Genomic DNA, 6,964 nt, shown 5'->3' on the forward strand with positions numbered 1-6,964 from the left:
GGGAGTACCTGAATTTGCCTTTCCTGTGTTGTCCCCTGTGACATGGATATTGATTGCCCATGTCATCCAGCTCAGTGCATTCCACCACACTATTAAAGAACACCTATAAACTATTTTTTCCCAAAGGTACTTTTAGTTTAATCAACATTATGCTTGTTTTTGTAGTGCTTCATCATGGCAATTCTTCTGTGATTGAATGCAAAGCAACAAAGTAAAAACAAAAAACAAAAGCTGGCAATTAAATCCGATTTTTTTTTACCAATTTATTGAAAGAAAACTATTTCAACCAGATAGTGAACTAATTATTGTTTTAAAATAAACTATAAATGAGCTGGAAAAGGAAAAAGAAACCCGGATTGGCTGGTTGGAGGGCTTTTTTCCAAAAGACGTTTGGTTTATCAGATTTAACCACCTGGTTTATACTCTGAGTGGTCATTCCCAGCTCCTTTTGACACAGACTCATAAACAATATGTGGACACAGCAAAGTGTCTTACAATTTTACAACATAAAGGCAGCCTCTGAAGAGGAAAAGGTGAGAATGGTAGTATTTATTGGGGTATATTTTTGGTTTCCATGATCCATCTCATGCTGATATGTCAGGCTTTGTCAAAAGAATCAGCTGCTCACAAATATAGCGCTTTGAATCTTTGCATGGACCAGAGTAAAGCTCTCCACTTGTGACACGTGCACAGTTCCCATCAATGTATCCTTTCTTTACTGCAAACCTATGATGGAATAAAATATTACTTAAAGTCATTCTGGTCATATCTCTATTACTACCTTATTTTTTCAAGGTAAACATGTCAGTAACTTAAACATATGGCAAAACCAAATAATTTTAATAATAACAAAACAACTGTGGAGAAGGAGAGGGGACATTATTAAACAACTCATGAGTAAATTTGGCAATTATGTATGTGAAGGAATACCTGCATTGACTAGAGTCAGGACTAACACATCACATGCTTGGTAAACTTTTCACTTAATGGCCAGTGTAACTCAGCCATGATACATAACCTCCTTTCTATATTATTTATTTTTGAGTTCCTACTCCCCTCAGCCAATGCACTTCATTCTTGACCTGCAGCACCCCCTTCCCTTTTCCTTTTGGTGTTTCATCACCTATAGCTTTTGATCAATACATCTTAACCTTAATTTACACCATCATCTGCTGATTTGGGCCATAGAATTTTAAAATACATTTCAGTGACTACATAATGCACTCCTTGTTATTGAAGCTTGGGTTTCTCCCCTCATTGCACTGTCAATGCACTTTATTGAAATGAGAAGTTTCTAGCTGTGTCTGGAACTCACTGGTCTGTGGAGAAAGCTGTGCCATTCACCCACATCCAGGGCCTGTCGGTCTTCTCACGTGATAATCCTATCCAGCGAAAAGTTGCGAGAGGGCTTATGAAATCCTGTACAAAGACAAAGACAGCTAATTCTTCTCCCTGCTCATTTCATCGGTGTATGTGCATCAGGTGTTTGTTGGTTTCATGAGTGTATGGATATCAGGTACAGTGATGTGGCTAACAGTGATGTGGTTAATATGCCGAGGCAGCCTCATGGTTGATCAACTGCATTGGCCAGACTGATCACATTCTTCATTTCCTCCAAGAATGTTTGGTGTAGAAATTGTGACAGCTTCCTCTGTTGGTTAATCTCTATTCACTCTCTCGTCTAGAGGACAATACCTCCCCTAGATCACTTCTGAGAAAGAGAAAAATGCCGGAGTGATGTACAGGTTTTTCTTATGCTACAGTAATAAATGTACCTTGAATATGAAAAGTACTGGTGACATTGGGGTTTTGCCTTGCAACAGGTGCCTTTTACTTTAATTTAGGGTTCAATTATGGCTCTAATGCTGGGGAGAGAAGAGGAGGTGTAAGGAAATTAGCCTTCAAAAAAAAATATAACGCAAGATACCAAATGAAGCCAAATCTCATTTTCCACAATCCTCTTTTCACTGACAAATCTTCTATTGGCGGTTTTGAATATGCAGCTCTCCAAAGACAAAGGTACTCTACCAGCTCTTCTTTGTTTTCTATTAGGAGGAGTCTGGAGCCATGAGAAGAGCAGGCCTTTCGACTCTCCAGCCATGGTTTGTATTCAGTAGAAAAGTGGTAACATTTCTCTCCATGGGGAAACCAATTTTCTGGACAAAGAAACTTCCACCCTTAAAAAGAAATACATTTTACGTTTCTTCTGTTGCTGATACTCTTGTCCTCCCTCCTCCATTTCCTCCATTTCATTGTTTCATCCACTTATTGTGTCTTGTCTGTATTACATTTGTCATCTCTCTCTTATGGTGTGTTTGTACACCACCTAATATGAGCGAGGCCAATACCTGATTGGGATCTCTAGATGTTACTTTATTAGAAGTATTAAGGTCAAGTTGTGATAATCAATTTTCTGTTGTAATTTGATTTTGCATTAAGTGCATCACAAACCATCTTTAGAGTCACAAGTATTGACATGGTTGTTCGTATTTTGATGCTGGCATGAGGACTATTGTTCTATAGCAAATAAAGTAATTATTATTATGCCTCCATTACTTTCCTTTTATACATAATCACATTTATTTGTGTTTCCCCACGGGAATTTTGTGTATTTTATGGATTCTATACATCAAGTGTGAGTGCTATTGTAATTAATTGGCTGTTTCTTTGTTAGTAATTATTGAGCAGGATTCTTGCACAATGGGTAAAATTCAGTGATCTGTAAGTGAGGCTCCTTCACACAGAGTTAGTCTCCATTTATCACTCACTTACTGATATGTAAGTGTCATGGAATCTAAGGTTTTGAAACCTACATGCTGAGAAGCACCAGAGATGAGATGGAAAACATTAAAGTGGGAGGTTGACTAGTTTATCTTACAGCTTCTTAACAGAGAACTGGTAGGTAAGACACCATGGGACAAAAATTTAAGGGAATAAGGAGTTTAGGAATACTGGCAGTTTCTCAGAGAGACAATATTAAAGGCACAGCAGCAAATTATCACGATGTGAAGGTTCTTTCTGTGGTCTTTCAGGAGGTCTCTGTTGGGGCTGGTTTTCTTTGCTTAGCCTATAGTAACGGCAATTCTTGGCCCCTGGCTCTAATTAGGCTCAGTGATCTGCTTCAGCCCCTTCGGGCTGCGTTTCTGGAGGCAGCCAGGTGCAGGGGTGTCACCCCTTTGCTGGCCCAGGCCTGTCTCCATCCCTTCCTTATTTGAACGCTCTCTTTTTATAGCAGGCACTGTTTCATCTATTGGTTGCAGCTGTGGGTCCCTGCCTCCATGATTGGCAGTTGTGGTAGCTGCATGGGGGTGTGGCCAGACTGATTGCCGCTTGGCAGGAGAGGCTTCCCTCCTCTTCTGCCTGTGCTCAATGTGGGGTTTGATAGGAAAGATAGGAAGAATAATAAGAGGCCAGCATGGCTCCATCAAGATCTCTTTAACAAACCGAATATCAAGAAGGAATCCAACAAAAAGTGGAACATGGACAAATTGTGAAGGATGAGTACACAAGAATGGCAGAAGCACCTTTTATGTCCTTTGCTCGGTGTAATTCATTTGGTGCCTTGCCGGCAAGGCAAGGCACCAAATGAATTACACCGAGCAAAGGACATAAAAGGTAATAAAAAGTGTTTCTGTAAATGCATTAGGTGCTAGAGAAAGGTAAAGGAAAATGCAGGTCCTTGACTTAGCATAAAGGACAGCTAATAAGGAATTATATCAAGGGTGAGGTGTTTAACGCCATCACTAAATAGGTAAATGTACCAAATATTTAAACACAATTAATATTAACAGCAAGGGAGAAGAAACAAAAGCCAAAACAGGGAAAGAATAGGATAAATAATAGTTAGATAGGCTACATGTGTTCAAGTGAGTAGGGCCTGAGGAAATTCATCCTAGAGTACTTAAGGAACTAACTAAAGCAATCTCGGAACCATTAGGAAATATCTTTGAGAACTGCTGGGGAAGTCCAGAGGACTGGAGAAGGGCAAACATAGTACTGATCTTAAAAAAGGGGAACAAAGAAGACCAGTCAGCCTAACTTTGATATCTGGAAAGATACTAGAAAAATTATTAAACAATCAATTTGTAAGCACCTAGAGGATAATAGGGTGCCAAGTTTCCTTTGATGCTGACCAAGAATACAATGCATAGGTGGAGTAGAGGGTCATCTTATCAATGCCAGTATGAAAATTCAATATAAAATCTAGACCCATTGCTGTGTTCATTCCTGGTTTGGTATTTACAGTAAGTGAAGAAGGAAAAGACATTACCAGTTCTTCCTTGTTTTCTATCTTAAGAAGTCTGGAGCCATGAGAAGAACAATAATCTTTATTTCCTTGTCACCTTTTCAATTCAGAAGAGAAGTGGTAACAGACTTCTCCATACCAGAACCAAGTATCTAGGCTGCATTTGTGGCCTTGAAAAGAGAATACATATTTCTGTGCTCATGGCTGATGCTGATATATATTGAATATTGTGTAATGTCCTGGCTGCTCTGTGTTACCACTACTCTACCATGAGACCTCATACCCCACCAAATGTGGATGGGTGAGTATGGGTGTGTACAACTGCCCTCTCTTGGTTAGAATTAGTCTTACATATTCCCACTGCCATCCAGGAGACCAAATATCTTCACTTCAATTTTATAGCCCCATAGCCCAAGCTTTGTGAGTCTAAGTCAGCTAACCTGGGCCAACCATGGTCAAACCATGGGTCTTTTATTGCAGTGTAGGCATCCCTTATTAATATAACTCCTAAATCCTTTCCTGCAGTACTACTGCCCAGTCAGTTATTCCCCCATTTGATTGTTCATTCCTAAATGTATATCTATATCACTTAGTTTCCCAAAGTTACCTAATCACTTTGCAATCTAAGAGCTGTGGTATATACCCATGCCAAAACATTTTTCGAATAAAAGAACAATTGTGGAGAAGCATGTAAAAGTCTCAGAGGAATAATAAATGAATTTGTGGGAAATCTAGAGACAACAGTAGAATTTTATCTATATAGCGCCTATTATTTTTCAGACTCTTCTCACACAAGGAACTGACTGAGACGAGGGATAATTTGGATATACTAGACCTCTGACTCACATTAATAGAAATATTTTTGATCTCAGTATCTTGGGACATCCTATGTCTCTTGGCTTCAAGGTTAAACACCACATCAAATATCAGACACCTATGCCAGAAACCCTGAGGTCTGTAGACCAGGCTGTGTGGCCTCTCCACACCCAGAGCCTCTAGATCTTGCCATGGAATAACCCCATCCAGTGAAAAGTTGTCAGTTGGCTTATGAAATCCTGTGCAAAAACAATATCAAATCATAACTAGCATCCCAGCTTTGTTCTTTAATGGATGTATGGATATCAGGTAAAGTAATGAGATTAACATGCCCTGGTGGACTGAAAATTCTCCATGGTTGAGAAACCATATTGGTTGATCTTGACTTTCCCCACCCATCTGTCCTAAAATGATATTCTCTGTCAAGACTGCCAGAGAGGATTCCTTTGGGAATTTGCCAGTGCTGCTCTATAATTTTCCAACATATGATGTATAAGACAAGAAGTGAGTCCCTCCTCACAGAAGATGTGTATGCCCCCTGAAGTATTCCCAGTCTTTGCTGTCTCCAGGGAATGAACGTTTGTAACAAAGAGTTAAATATGGGTCTGTAACATGGCAATCCCACCTCTAATCCCTAGGTCACTGAATACAACCCTAATAGTTTTAATTCAATCTATTCAATCCCCTTAACTACTTCACACTTTAAACATTGATTAAGTTTTATTTGCTCTCTTGTCTTGAAGACAATATTTGCACTGGCTCACTTTTAGCACTGTGAATAATGCACTATGCAATTTACAGAGTCATCTTACACTACAGTAATAACTCCACCCTCTCTCTGCAAGTTACAGGTTCTTCCTTTAAAAGTGATGTATTGATTAGGAGAAAAGATGCTAGCTGTCATTTCTCGTGTTGGTGGTGTTTGGTGTGTGTGCAAGGTACTCCATTGTAGTTTATGATGGGAGGTACAGAAAGGTGTTAATGTTGAATAGCAAACTGACCAAACATAAGAAGAAATGATAATATCATATCCCACAAAAAGATACTTTTTAGCCACTGAGGAAGTCAATGTTAGTTAATTGGCACTGATTTTATAAATATTGTTTGCAACAATTAAGGAAGAGTCTGAAATTCTGGCATTGAATTTGAAGCATTGATTTAGATCTCCTGCAAAAGAATTCAAGGCAGAGAGAAGGGCAGTCTAATGTCACTATATCTGCTTCTAGACAAGGAAAAGCAGGAGAGAATTATTTGCTCTTTGATGTTACACCAGAAACTGCACAGGAAGTTCTCATTCTGAGGTGTGCTGTCCCTACACATGGTGCCGAGACAGCTAGGTCTTTCATCTATATGGGCTAGAGTGAGTGATAGGGCCTAACACATTAACTTCAAAGTCTAGTCAGGGTCACTGAAATCCTGAAATATTTTTAATTACTATGTCTAAAGGACAAAGACGCCACTGCACACTAGGCACTTATTGTCTTCATGTTCATAACCATTACTTGATCTTCCCCCAGGATCAGTTTTTTGCCCATCTGCTCTCCAGAGAAGGGCTTTCCTCTCACTTAGCCTAGGACAAAAGAACATGAGGCACCTCTTTTTGTCAATCTCCCCTTTTATTTCCTAGTCTTCACTCTCAAGCAGTCAAAGCAGCATCGCAATCAACAACAGCATCGGGTGGCAGCAGCAACAAGAAAAGAAAAATCTCTGTCCCCAGCCTTCACATCACCAACAGAGTCAGAAACAGCTTTTGTAGCATCCACATTAGTAGTGCAGTTAATGGACCACTGTGCCAGTGCAGGTGTCCAACCAACCAAACTACACTGCCAGATGGAGGCCTAGGTTTGTATCATAATTATTTCACAGGAATAATAAAAATAAGTTGAAACAGGAAAACACAAC

The 6,964-nt window shown here is 39.5% G+C and overlaps 1 long non-coding RNA gene across 1 annotated transcript; it reads right to left on the reverse strand.

Annotated features, from left to right (window-relative positions):
* Positions 1-312: 312 nt before the first annotated feature.
* LOC135983854 (uncharacterized) lies at positions 313-2,579 on the reverse strand. The gene is made up of 3 exons (XR_010601678.1): positions 2,029-2,579; positions 1,316-1,419; positions 313-726 (listed from the first exon to the last, which is right to left on the reverse strand). It is a non-coding gene; the product is annotated as an uncharacterized LOC135983854 (long non-coding RNA).
* Positions 2,580-6,964: the final 4,385 nt, after the last annotated feature.

Source organism: Chrysemys picta, chromosome 1 (genome assembly GCF_011386835.1).
Source record: "Chrysemys picta bellii isolate R12L10 chromosome 1, ASM1138683v2, whole genome shotgun sequence".
In the NCBI taxonomy this organism is placed as follows: Eukaryota; Metazoa; Chordata; order Testudines; family Emydidae; genus Chrysemys; species Chrysemys picta.